Below are 12,553 nucleotides of genomic sequence, written 5' to 3'. Positions count from 1 at the left end.
GCACCAGACACAAAGGATGTCCTCCTTGCACAGAGAGGAAACCGAGGCTCCTGCTGTAAACACTTGTCCTTAAAAACTTAAGGCCAGGAAGGGGCAGTGTGGCTTTTAAGAGGGTCTTGGCCTAAGCCCAAGAGAGTAGTTAAAGTTCTAGCAGGATCTAGCTCAGAAACCTAACCTGGTGACTTGAACTGACTGTTTAGAATCCCATCTCTGTAAGTTGATGTGAGTGTCTCTGCACCGTTTGGGTTTGAGTAGTTTTTCTGCTGTGGCTTTTCCTCCATAGACTTTTCCTTAGAGCTGAGGGAAACTCGTGTCTTTTGTGATGGCTCATCAGTGTGTGGGCTGCGGTTCTGCCTCCACTGCAAGCCCTTTCAAAGTCCCCCAAACTGTGTGTGTGTGTATGTATTTTTTTTTCAGTTTTTGAAAAATGAGTTTGTCCAAACATGTCTATTCATCCCTTGATGGTATGTGTTATAGGTGGGTTTAATTCTAGTTGCAGCTACTGTGTCATGTTCATTTGCATGTGTTAAAGGAACAGCTGGGATGCCTTCCATGTTTGTTTGACTTTGGCTAAATTAAAGTCCACCCAAGTCTGTGCGATGCCTGGAACTGAGCCAGTGTGCTCTCCTCCAAGCATAAGCTCTGGGATAACCTGCTCATATGAATGTCAGGTTAAGGAGGTCTAGTTACCTCTGTGAATCTCCCCCCACTGTTTCTCTGATAGAGAACAATTAAGGCATTTGACCTTCCATATAAATGTCACTTGTTTTTGTTTGTCTCTGCAGAATCCCCATTGGTCTAGGATTATGGAAACATTTGGATTCAGTCTTCACTTGAGATAAATCTGAAAGCAGTGCACGTGGTTAATTAAGAACAAGGTTTTTGGAGTCACACAGATCTTGGTTGCAATCCCAAACTCTCCAGTTCTTAATTCTGTGACTGTTATCATTTGCTAGATGATGTCACACGATCACTCTGGTTACCCTGAGGATTAAATGGAATGTTCACAAGAGCTGGTTCCTCCTCCCACAAGATTTTGTTTGGGAGCCACATCAGCGAGGCAGCCCTTGACCTTGACCGCCTGCCCTAGGAGTGCAGCCTCTGGCCCCTACACCAGCATTCCTAATCTCCCCCCACACACTTGATCTCCTATAATCCATATCACCACCTACACACCATGCATTTGACTTATTTACATGTTCATCTGTCTTTTCTTAGTAGAATAGTGAGACACCGTGGCCAGGGTTATTATTGGACAATTAACAGCACTCAGTAAACTCAGTAAATATTTGTTGAGTGAGTGTATTGTTTAGCACACAGCCTGACATATGGTGAGTAACTACTAAGTCGTTAGTAATATTAACAGTCATAAAAGAATAAAGGAGAGTAAAAGAGAGGTTTTTAGGCAGTGGAGATCAGATGAACCCCATGATAAACCCCAAATAACTATACCGTGTTTGTGTCTACTCCTTATTTTCGGTCCTTTGAGATAGATAAAAGAAGTCAGAGCATCAGAGCCTTGCAAAAACAAAACAAAAACTCTTGGGCTGTGTTATTTTATTTTGTTTTATTAATTTATTTTTATTTATTTATTCACGAGACACACAGATAGAGAGAGAGGGGCAGAGACACAGGCAGAGAGAGAAGCAGGCTCCGTTCAGGGAGCCTGACATGGGACTTGATCATGGGTCTCCAGGATCACGCCCTGGGCTGAAGGCGGTGCTAAACTGCTGAACCAGCCAAGCTGCCCTGGGCTGTGTTTTATTTACTTTTTTAAGTATACAAAAAATACTGTGCCAAAAAAATACGAACATAGAAGCAGGAAGCCTAGGAAAGCTTGCCAGGAGTGAAATCCTAGATCTGACATACAGGAAATATTGGACACTTAGAAATTACAGTGGAAGCCCATCCTATTCTTGAAAGTACAGTTTCTTCAGTTAAAAAAATAAAAAAAAAAAGCTTCTCTACCTCATTTATTGTTACTTGAAATCAAATAAGTTATCGAGAGTAAAAGCAAATTAAAAACCAATGAGAATTTGAAAGTGCTTTTTCAGACGATTTGTTTCTTACCCCTCCCACCTCTGGGAAGCTGTTACGGCCGTGGCAAAAGGTCATGCAAAGCACATTGGACAAATCTAGATATGTATGTACTGCAGGCGGAGCCAACAGGACGCACTAATAGAGTGGCCAAAGGGTCTGCCTGGGGGCAGAGGTGTGGGGGACACATCTGGAATTAACATTCAGGCACGTTAAGTTCCAGATGCATTGTATGTGACTGGATTTGTGTATGGTGTTCTCGAGAAAGGTCTTAATGGTAATGTAAATTTGGGGATGATCAGGATGCTGATGGTTCTTAAAGCCATGCCACTGATGTCAACTCCAAGGCAGTGAATGCAGACAGAAATAAGGAGAGGCCCATAGACCAAGCTCTAGATGACTCCACCATTGAAATGTTCACCTATAAATTTGAAGCCAAGGCTAACACTTGGAGTACAGTCCAGTGTGGTAGACCACTTTCAATTTCCTGTGAGTGCCAAGGCCCCAGCGGGGGAGTACTCTTGTACTTCTTAGAGTGGAGGTATGTTAAGGCCTTTCCAGCATCCAACTCACAAGGGTTTTGTGTAGTTTGTTTTTCGTTTGCATGCATGTGTGTGTTGTTTTGCTTTGTTTGCCTGGAAATGCATCTGACGGGAAAGTCAAGTCCAGAAATCAAGTGCAGCCCAAGAAGTTTATCAAATATCATTCTGCCTACTGGGGAAAGCTGGAGCTGATTTGCTTTAAAATTGTTTATATAAGTAAAATCAAATAAACCTTTAGGGAGAGAAATCTTATTATCTTGTTTTCTTCTTTTCCCTGTCAGCTAAACACCATTCCTTTTCATTTGTTTATTCAAGTCCCTTAAAAATGAGAACTGCTTGATAGAACAGGTTTTGTTCAGGTTGCAAAAGTTAAATGATTTGAAAGTTTCTCTCTGTTACCACCCTTTCGCTTTGATCACTAAATTTAAAATGAAAGGTTGTGAAACATTTTTGAGTCTAAAGCTGAAATACTGCTCCTGAGAGCAGGGCTGTCTCAGCTACATCCCACAAAGGATCCTCTCTTAGAGAGAAGTGTGTCCAAACTTTCCACCTAATGGATTCATCTGACAGGCTTTAAATCAAGAAAACACTGCTTTTACTTAGTCTATAAATTAGAGTTGTAAAGGTTTGGTTTGGTTTGGTTTGGTTTGGTTTGATTTGGTTCCGTTCAGGATCATCACTGAGGGGCTATGTTTTAAGGCAAAGCTTTAAATGTCTGGCTGTAATGCTGCCCAAACACAGAAATCAGGACTCTTGAGGGGGCCATTCTTCCGTTCTTTCTGTGATTTTTTAGAGAATTTCAACAAAAAGGCGGGCATTTAAGTAATGGGCTGTGCTGTTTATTCTGGCTGGAATGTCAGCATTGATGTCAGTTGTTTGAAAAAAGTGGCTGATCAGGATTAAGGGTTGTGGGGAAAGATACAATCTAAACTTCTCATTGTTACTCAGTAAGAATAAACACTTTGGAAGCCAAGAAAAAGTTTGCTACATAAACTCAGCTGCTTGGAGGGATGCTCTGGTGCAGGCAATTATTATAGGACCCAGAGTCTGATTTTTAGGAGAGCAGAGGATCCAGGGAAACAAAATGAGAAGCACCCCTCTGAAGGGAATCTGGCTCCTTGTCAGTAGGTGCATGAAAGGGGGGCTTTTCAGAGGGCCCAGGGCTTTGCTTTCATTTCACATTTTTCTTATAAAAGTGGTCTCATAAACACACAACTGACCTCCCAGTGTGGCAGCTGCTCCGGGGCCGAACTGGCCAGAGCACCTGCTCCCTCTGCATCTCAGTGGGCTCAGCCCCATGAATCCCTGGCACCTGCTTTGCAAACTGAACTCTACTTCCTCTGTCCCGCGGGCAGGGTCCTGGTGGAGGAGGAGGCAGGTGCCACACAAGGCATGGCACGTGAGACACATGCTTCTCTAAGCAAGGGCCACGGCTTGCTGTAAGTTCAAGTGGCCTTGGGCATTTGTGGGCGGTGGGGCAGAGGGAGTTTGGCTGTGGTATAACAGGCTTTAGAGTCTGTTCAGTAATAACAATAACAGTATTTATTGGACATTTTATCAGTGTCATGGCCTGTGCTCAGCCTTTTATGTGCATTGATTTTGTTTAATCTGCTGGCACTCCTGCGAAGTAGGTAGAGAGATTATTCTTCTGATGACATCATCTGCCAGTCTCCAGAAGCCAGTGAATTGAGACCCCAGCCTCCAGAAGGCACAGGAGCCTCCCCAGGAGGCAGAGTCCCTGACAGTGTGCTGGACAGAGGGGGCCATCCCCCTTGGTCACGTTGTCAGCAGGAGCACATTTAGGGCTTAGCAGGCACGTGGGATGTCCCCAGCCCTCCCTGAGGCACCACCTGTATCTAGAGCCCTGAGTCCCTGGGAAGTCCTGGCAAGTTGCAGTTCTGAAGCCGTAACATTGATGGCATGTCTGCGCAACAGATGGGGAGCTGAGGCTCGGAAGCCGAGCCCCTAGCCTGTGGTCAAGCACGGCAGTTAGTGGAGGAGCAGGAGTGCCAAGCACCTGACCTCCCCGTCGGAGTTCCATCTCCAGCACAACTGCCGTGCCATGGCTCAGCACAGACGTCTTTCCCACTCCTGGTTTTCAGGCGCGAGGCCTAAATGCACTGAAAAGCCCCAAGAATTAGTGACTTAGAGCCAAATGCCTGAGACACATTGGTTCCCCGCTAGCTACATGCTGATGGGATCCTGAGAAGAAGCAAGATTTTGGTTTCTCTCCTTCCAGTCTCAGGCTCTCCATGGGAATGTAATGGAAGGGTGCACTCCGTCTTCATTCCCCTGGGAGAGCTGTGGGCAGGCTCAGGACATGCATGCCACCTGGACAGTCAGAGGCAGCCAGCTGTAAGGCTCCCTGCTTTCACAGGTCCCCTGCCACCTTGTCCTAGGGCCTGACTTACACCTTTCATGCAAAATTCAGACCACAGCCATGCCTCTGTTCACCGGCTTCTTTTGTTTTGTGTTTGCTTGTTTTTATTTTTAGTGTTTTTATAAAACCAACTCCAGCAACAGGCCACTCCTCTCTTCCCCTTTATACAGTCCCCTTTTTGACTATTGGAGGCCTTATCTGCATCTAAAATTAAAAATGCCCTGAACTGGGAGACAGTCTGAGGCATAGACAGTGGAGATTGTGCCTGTGTTAGCAACTCCAAAGGGCCTGGTGGAGGTCCCCTCTTAAAAGATCAGTAGCGAACATTTTGTTTTTTTTTTTTTATTTTTTTTTATTTTTTTTTTTATTGGTGTTCAATTTACTAACATACAGAATAATACCCAGTGCCCGTCACCCATTCACTCCCACCCCCCGCCCTCCTCCCCTTCTACCACCCCTAGTTCGTTTCCCAGAGTTAGCAGTCTTTACGTTCTGTCTCCCTTTCTGATATTTCCCACACATTTCTTCTCCCTTCCCTTATTTTCCCTTTCACTATTATTTATATTCCCCAAATGAATGAGAACATATAATGTTTGTCCTTCTCCGACTGACTTACTTCACTCAGCATAATACCCTCCAGTTCCATCCACGTTGAAGCAAATGGTGGGTATTTGTCATTTCTAATAGCTGAGTAATATTCCATTGTATACATAAACCACATCTTCTTTATCCATTCATCTTTCGTTGGACACCGAGGCTCCTTCCACAGTTTGGCTATTGTGGACATTGCTGCTAGAAACATCGGGGTGCAGGTGTCCCGGCGTTTCATTGCATTTGTATCTTTGGGGTAAATCCCCAACAGTGCAATTGCTGGGTCGTAGGGCAGGTATATTTTTAACTGTTTGAGGAACCTCCACACAGTTTTCCAGAGTGGCTGCACCAGTTCACATTCCCACCAACAGTGTAAGAGGGTTCCCTTTTCTCCGCATCCTCTCCAACATTTGTGGTTTCCTGCCTTGTTAATTTTCCCCATTCTCACTGGTGTGAGGTGGTATCTCATTGTAGTTTTGATTTGTATTTCCCTGATGGCAAGTGATGCAGAGCATTTTCTCATATGCATGTTGGCCATGTCTATGTCTTCCTCTGTGAGATTTCTGTTCATGTCTTTTGCCCATTTCATGATTGGATTGTTTGTTTCTTTGGTGTTGAGTTTAATAAGTTCTTTATAGATCTTGGAAACTAGCCCTTTATCTGATATGTCATTTGCAAATATCTTCTCCCATTCTGTAGGTTGTCTTTGAGTTTTGTTGACTGTATCCTTTGCTGTACAAAAGCTTCTTATCTTGATGAAGTCCCAATAGTTCATTTTTGCTTTTGTTTCTTTTGCCTTTGTGGATGTATCTTGCAAGAAGTTACTATGGCCGAGTTCAAAAAGGGTGTTGCCTGTGTTCTTCTCTAGGATTTTGATGGAATCTTGTCTCACATTTAGATCTTTCATCCATTTTGAGTTTATCTTTGTGTATGGTGAAAGAGAGTGGTCTAGTTTCATTCTTCTGCATGTGGATGTCCAATTTTCCCAGCACCAGTAGCGAACATTTTGAAAGCTGAATCCCTGAGTGGCTGTGCACACACATGGCTCTGTTTCCCTGGCTGTGACTCTTGAGTTGTAGTTTGGGCAGAGATGGGTTGGTCCAAAATGAGTAATATAATTTTGTTGTTTTATTCTTTGGTCCCCTTTCTACCAGCATCCTCGGGATACAGTGATGAACACAAAGGTCTTTTTGGTCCTTGAGGAACTTACAGTGCAGTGAAAGAGGCCAACGGCTAAATGGAAAGTTGCATGGTCTAGGAAGTGCAACCCGCCAGCTTGAGGCTGTTCTTCACCGCACTCTGTCCTTTGTGTTTTAGACCCAGTGTGAGTTGCTGTTATCTTCTGGGTGGCCTGTACCACTGGTAATGCTTTTCTCATGCTCAGTATTGGTAAAGCTGTCCCATCTTTTCTTTGGTTTAGTGTTTTCTGTTGTCCATCTTTTCCCATGCTTTCTTCACTTACAACCTTTTTGTTCTTACGTTTAAACTATATCCCATGTAAGTGGCAGCTAATAGGATTTTGGATTTTTATATTCTCTGACAATCTTGTCTTTTAATTATTTAGTCCTTCTACATTTAGTGGAAGTTCTGAGGTATTTGGGATTGACACTAGCATCTCCCTGTTGGTGTCCTTTTTATGCCACCTGCTTTGTGTTCTTGTGCTTTGTGTTCTTTTCCTCTTTTCTGCTTCTTTTGCATTAAATATTTCCCCCTCTACTAGCTTATTGCTTTCTTTACTTATAAGACTTTAACATTAATGAATAATTTTATTATTTCCTGAGCAACCCACAGACCTTAACAGCACTTCACCCCATTAACTTTCCTGTCGGTTTGACATTCTTTGTTGTCATATGGCTTTAATTCCCTCTTTATGTGTAAACTCCATGGTGCATTTTCTGTTGTTTTATGCAGTATAAATGTATTACATATTTCAATTTATTCATATATTTATGTTTCCATTTTTCCTCATTTCTTATAATTTTCACTTTTCTACTTGGGACCATTTTTCATCTGAGAACTTCTGTTAGTATTTCTCTTGGTGCTACTTTTCTAGCAATGAATGCTATCCTTTTTGAAAATACCTTTATTTCACTTTTAGTTTTGAAAAGTATTTTCATTGAATTTGGAATTCTAGGTTGATAGTACTTTGAGCACTTTTATATAGTCATTCTCTTGTCTTCAGGCTTCCCTAGTTTCTGGTAAAATATCAACTGTTAATCTTACTTTCTCACCTGTAGTGGGGTTTTTTTTTTGCAGACATCTTAACTTTTTCTTCTAGCTGCCTTAAAAATATTTCTCTTTGTCTTTGATTTTAAGTAATTTCACTGAAATGTGTTAAAGTGTGGTTTTTTGTTTTGTTTTGTTTTGTATTTAACCTGTTTGGGTTTGTAGTTTCCTGAATCCACAGCTTCAAACTTTGGTAAGTTTTGCTTGTGCCCCATTTTCTCCTCCCTCTCCCTTTTGGGCCTTAATCACATCTTTGTTAGATATTTCTAAATGTCCTGTGCCCCTCTGTGCTTTTTTCCATATTATTTATTCTTTTTTTATTTCCTGTGTTCTAATCTAGATATCATTCTATTGGCCTTCCTTCTGGTTCATGGATTCTTTCTTCTGCTGTATCTATTTTGATTTTAAAGTCCATCTACTGAATTCTTAATTTTACTTATTGTATTTTGGTGCATGCGGACAAATGTAGAGATATTTAAAGGCCCTAGCTGGTGTTTTCATCCTCCAAAGAGGATTTAGTTTTGCTGCCTGGCAGATAGTTAAAATAGGGCAGATCAACTGGGTCAAGTCTGGAATTGAGCTGCCTTAAAGCTGGGTTTTGGTCTTTTGTAGAGCACTGGTGAGTTTCCAGTTCTCTTGCTACTAGGAAGTAGCTCTTTGGGATTCCACCTGGAAGTCTGGGAACTTTATTAGAGCCCCCTCTCGTTGGCAAGACCTGAACTCCAGTTCTGGCCTCCACAGCACCATGACACCTGCAGAAACTTGGCTTGCCTTCCCACCTGCAAAACCCTCACTTATGCTTGGCTTATCCAGTCTCTTGGCTTCATACTATTTGAGGGGAAGAGGATTAGAGAATGCTGGCCTTACTCTGAGGTCCTCTCTTCTTTTTGGGAACCTGGTCCCCTAACACCCAGCTGCCTTATCAACTCTCCAATGCCTTCAAATAGATTTTTTGGTATGTTTCACCCAAACTTTGTAGTTGCTTTTAGTGAGTAGATTGGTCTATACCAAGGAACTTTATACTATCACTGAAAATAGGAAAAAATCTGAGTATTCTATTTGTGATCCAAATTCAACCTGAATCTTGACCATTCTTAAATTTTGCCCTGAACAGCATTGTCTATCCCAAGTGATAATAAGTAGAAATAGCTGTGGACTTGAGTGGTTAATGGCTCTGTCACTTAACTCCCAGACTAAAGTTGAAATAGTCTCTGTAAACTCTGGATTTCTTTTTTTTTTTTTAACTCTGGATTTCTTATCTGCAAAACCACAATAGTGCATGCCCTATCCAACTTACATATTGCTATTAGGCTCAGATATCTGTGAAAGAACTTCATAAGCAGCAAACAAATTCACAAATACAGGATAGTTTGTATTATTATTTTATGTGACTAGCAGCTTGTGTATGAGAAATCAGCTTTGAGCAAAGACTGAATTGTTATTCTGTTAAGCTTTGCTTTCGATATGTGCGTGCCATTGAGCGCAGACGTTCAGCCTTCTCTGTATGAATGCCTCTGTTGTGCTGAGGGGTAAGTGGGTCTTCTCGTGCAGCACAACACTGGAGAGTGTTGTTATTGATCAAAAACAGTTGAGGAACTAACTTTGAAATGGTAATCCTGCCTATTTCAGAAAGAATTTAGAGAAAAAAAAAAAGATGGAGGTCATTGGCATGTTGTTGGTAAATGAGATGAATCTTTGCGTCTGAACAAACCCTCTCCTATGTCAGCCACACGCTTAAACACATTGCTTCACTGTCACCACGTAACTGTTAAAAGTTTTTCTTTTCTTTATTAACTGAAGGGTTTTGTATATTTTAGGAAATAGTATAAACTGTGTTTCAGCTCTCTCAATCCCTTAAACTGTATATTTTACTTTTTTCTGAAACAATATGATTTCAGAGATTTCTTGTGACTTTTCTGATAAGCTGGAAAGAGGTGGCCTTGTCAATTTATGATACCTGCGTTCTTATACCTAACCATCTGCCTGCCCTCTGGTGTAACTGACCTGTTCACAGGGCCCTGGAGTGCTAAGTGTTAGTGGTGGAGTCTGTGAGAACCCAGCTCTCCATTTCAATCTGTAAAATTAGAAGTACAGACTTTTAAAATAACACCCATCTTAACTATACTGAATCAACTGTGATTTCCTCCATCTGACAATGATGAAAGAAAAAGAAAATCCACATCTTTGGAAATTCGAGCCTATTAAAAGAAGGAAATATCCCAATAGGAAAATTGAACTTGGATTTGAAGTTTTATACTCGTGTTGATTTCTTTTGACTCTTGCATTCATGCTTTCATTTAGGAAGCATTTAAGGGCTTACTGTGTGTGACAGGTATTTTTCTGGTCACTAGGGAAAGCTCAATAAAACTGATTAAAAAAAATTCTGCCTTCATAGAGCTTACATGGAGGGGGTAGGGGTAGGAGACAATAAAATATGTGATTAAAAATTATATAGTGTAAGACGATGTTAAATATTATATAGGGAAATAATAAAAGGGTGGGGTCAGAGAGTGTGATAGTCAAGGTTGAAGGTCCAATATTAAACAAGTGGTTAGGCACAGTGAAAGAAACAATAAAGTGAATAGGCACCAACAGAATGAGAGAAAATATTTGCAAATCATATATCTGATAAGGGGTTAACATCAAAAATATATAAAAAGCTCATACAACTCAATAGCAAAAATTTAATAATTAATATATAATTTAATTAAAAGGGGCAAAGGACTTGAATAAACATTTTTCGAAGGAAGATATGTGAATGGCCAACAGGTACATGCTTAGCATCACTAATCATCAGGGAAATGCAAATCAAAACGACAAGGAGATACCATCTCACACCTTGTTAGAATGGCTATCATCAAAAGACAAGAAATAAGAAATGGTGAGGATGTGGAAAAAAGAGACCCTGTGTACTGTTGGTGGAGTGTAAATTGATGCAGCCACCATGGAAAGCAGTTTGCAGATTCCTCAAAAATTAAAAGTAGAGCAACCCTCCACTCTAATAATTCTACTTCTGGGGATTTATCCAAAGGAACAAAATCACCATCTCAGAGGTAGCTACACCTCCATCTTCACAGCAGCAAAATTTATAATAGCCAATACATAAAACAACCTAAGTGTATGTTGATGGATGACTAGATAAAGAAAATGTCACACACACACACACACACACACACACACACACACACAGTGGAAACTTAGCCATAAGAAAGGAAGGAAATCCTGTCATTTGTGACAACATGGATAGACTTTGAGGGCATTATGTTAAGTGACATAAGTCACACAGAGAAAGGCAGATATTTTCTGATTTCACGTACATGTGGAATCAAAAAAAAAAAGGAAAGGAAAAAGAAAAACTCCTAGAAAAAGAGATCAGATTTGTGATTACTGGTGGTAGGGGTGGGGGGGGGAGCCTTGAGGAAGGGTGACCGTAAGGTACAACATCCGGTTAGAAGTAAGTACTCAGGATGTCAGTGCAGCTTAGTGACTTTAGTCAGCACTGCAGTATGGTGTGCTAAGAGACAGCATCCTAAGAGTTGTCATCACAAGGAAGACTACGTTCCTTCCTGCCTTCCTTCGTATTTGTATGAGATGATGGATGTTAACTAAACTTACCGTGGTAATTACCTCACAGTATGTGTTAAGGTGAGTCATCGTGCTCTGCGCTGTATTCCGTGCTGTATGCCAATTTATCTCAATAAAACTGGGTGAAGTTAAACAAGTCATGTGGGAAGGGTCTCCCTGACAGGAGGACATTTAGGCAAAGTTCTGAGGGAGGGACAGGGGAGTGCCATCTGGATAGTGGGGAAGGGGTCCCTTCCTGGGACATGGTGGAGGAAAGTTCCTGAAGAGGGAGTATGCAGGCGTATCAGGGCATCAAGGAAGGGGGAGCAGGAGATGTGAGATCAGGGCGTTGGGGAAGCCTGGAGGCTTATTATAAGGACACTGGATTTTCCTCCGAGAGACATGGGAGCCACTGCAGGTTTTAGAGCAGAGAAACATCACCTGAATCAGGCATCTAGAGGATCATTTCCTTAAAGGTGGGTGTGCTGAGACCAGGCTTATGGGGGGTTGGGGGAGAGGGAGGTGCAAAGACAATCTAAGAAACCCAGTGGTTCGCAGCAAGGGGTTAGCAGAGGAGCTGGTGAGAAGTGGTTGGATTCTGGATGCATTTTGATGGTAGAGACAAGAAGGAAGCTGAGCAATAGCATGTGGAGTGTGAAGGAAGAGGCCAGGGTTCTCGTCCGAGCAGCCTGAAGGAGGCCCTATCCTGAGAAGAGGAGCAGGAGTGCTGGGGGTGGTGCCCAGGTTCGAATCCTGGTGTCCCCTCACCAGCTGCCCAACCTTGGTGCAGCCCTGAGCCCCTTGCCACTTCCATCAGGTATAAGTTGGGGTGATGAAGGGCAGTGGCCCTTCCATGGGACTGTGGGGAGGTGTGAAGGAGTTAACTCCATCCAGCTCCTCGGCATGTGGTAGGCGCTGCATGAACATCAGCTGTGGGTAGGGAAGCCTTGCTGTAGGGACTAGGATGGAACTTTCCATCCGAGTGGAAGGAAGGGTCAAGTGGGCAGTAGATCTGAAATTCAGAGCACAAGCCTGGGTAGAAGTTACACATTTTGGACTTTTTTTTTTTTTAATTTTTATTTATTTATGATAGTCACAGAGAGAGAGAGAGGCAGAGACACAGGCAGAGGGAGAAGCAGGCTCCATGCACCGGAGCCCGATGTGGGATTCGATCCTGGGTCTCCAGGATCGCGCCCTGGGCCAAAGGCAGGCG

The 12,553-nt window shown here is 42.4% G+C and overlaps 1 protein-coding gene across 3 annotated transcripts in view; it reads left to right on the top strand.

Annotated features, from left to right (window-relative positions):
• Window positions 1-12,553, top strand: part of GALNT2 (polypeptide N-acetylgalactosaminyltransferase 2) — a 189,184-nt gene that overhangs the window by 124,224 nt on the left and 52,407 nt on the right. The window lies entirely within an intron of this gene.

This window comes from Canis lupus, chromosome 4 (genome assembly GCF_048164855.1).
Source record: "Canis lupus baileyi chromosome 4, mCanLup2.hap1, whole genome shotgun sequence".
Lineage (NCBI taxonomy): Eukaryota > Metazoa > Chordata > Mammalia > Carnivora > Canidae > Canis > Canis lupus.
Note: the sequence above shows the minus strand (reverse complement) of the source record. Positions and strands in the feature narration are given on the sequence as shown.